The 1,585-nt window shown below is 43.8% G+C and overlaps 1 pseudogene; it reads left to right on the top strand.

Annotated features, from left to right (window-relative positions):
- Window positions 1-290: 290 nt before the first annotated feature.
- LOC118665778 lies at window positions 291-736 on the top strand (annotated as a pseudogene).
- Window positions 737-1,585: the final 849 nt, after the last annotated feature.

The raw sequence follows: 1,585 nt of genomic DNA, 5'->3' as shown, positions 1-1,585 counted from the left end.
CTGTAATGTTGCTACTGTTATGAATCGTAATGTAAATATCTGCTATGCAGGATGGTCTTAGGCGACCCCTGTGAAAGAGTTGTTCGACCGCCACAGGGGTCGCGACCCACAGGTTGCAAACCGCTGGTCCAGACTATTGAGAGTTCAGAATTAGAGTTTAATTGGGATAGAAATCCTGCTATAGCACCTGATGCCTGAAATCTGAGCACTCTACTTTTAGGTTTTCCAGTTCAAATTTTTGGAGGCTGCCTATTAAAACATTCCTGGTTGGGGAGCACTTCCGGTGCCAGATGGTCACCATAAAGTTCAACCCCTTTATGACCTCGGACTGCAGCAAAAACCGCGAATGCCACTTCAATGCCCCTTTGCACATGTGCCACAAGATCACGTTTTCCCCGCTCTCCAAGGAGCTGCAGCAGAAGTACAATATCTGCTTCATGCCCATCCGCAAGGACAATGAGGTCCAGGTGGTTCGAAGACACTACAAAGGTCAGCAAATCCGCAAGGTAGTAGAGATGTACAGAAAGAGACATGTCATCTACATCGAGGGGTGCAGCGTGAGAAGACTAACGGCACAGCTGTCCACATGGGCGTTCACCCCAGCACGGTGGTCACCACCAGGCTAAACCTGGACAAAGACCAGAAAAACATTCTTGAACGCAAAGCCAAATCTCGACAAGTTGGAAAAGAGAAAGGCAAATGTAAGGAAGAACTTACTGAGAAAATACAGGAGTAAATGTACCCTGTTGTGTAACCACGGGTTAGCTGTAGGCTTTTAGCCTGGTGTGTATTCCTTTAAAATTGTTCAAGATGTCTCTGGAATATTTTGTTTACTTCCTGGTTTGTTATTGATATGTGGCTCTGTATATCTATTGTTGCTGTTTGGATTAGTTTTATGAATAAAAAATGGAAATGTTTCTTAATTCAAAAAAAATAAAAAATAAAATAAAACATTCCTGGTTGAAAAATGTTTGTATAGAAGCCCATAAGTATTAAGTATTTGCTGTGTTTACCATGCTTAGCTCTCTGTAAGGAATACGGAATAATGTTAAATGCCTCGTGTTCTCAAGAAGCTTGAATTTTAAAATAAAAATAAAGAAGGAATATAAATATTAAAAATAAAAAAAAAGAAGCTTGAATTTTAGGGGCGTAATCAGGCAGGCAGGCGAGTGGTTAGGGGTGATTAAGCAGGCAGGCAGAGTGGTTAGGAGCCAGCGGTCCTGGATTGCAAGAGGGTGCAGGCCGGGCTGAGCAGCCCCCTCCCACCCATGCACGAATTTCATGCACCGGGCCTCTAGTAATAAATAATCAGTAAACACATGTGATTGTCACTATCCAAATTTACAGGTGAGAACATTAGGACTCAAACAAGTAAACTGCACAAGACCACTGCTGCCAGACTCCAGAGCCCACTCGTCCCCATGGCTTCTTGGGACAGTTAGTTATGAGCAGCTGAAGCTTCCAGGCAGAAGTGGGGACAGAGGGTGAATCTGGGGTACAAGCTAGTTAGAGGCAGGATGCATACAGACAGAGTGCCCAACACATGAGCACGTCATGTGCTCATAAATACCTGCAAACTCTAAGT

Source organism: Myotis myotis, unplaced genomic scaffold, assembly GCF_014108235.1.
Source record: "Myotis myotis isolate mMyoMyo1 unplaced genomic scaffold, mMyoMyo1.p scaffold_m19_p_11, whole genome shotgun sequence".
Lineage (NCBI taxonomy): Eukaryota > Metazoa > Chordata > Mammalia > Chiroptera > Vespertilionidae > Myotis > Myotis myotis.
Note: the sequence above shows the minus strand (reverse complement) of the source record. Positions and strands in the feature narration are given on the sequence as shown.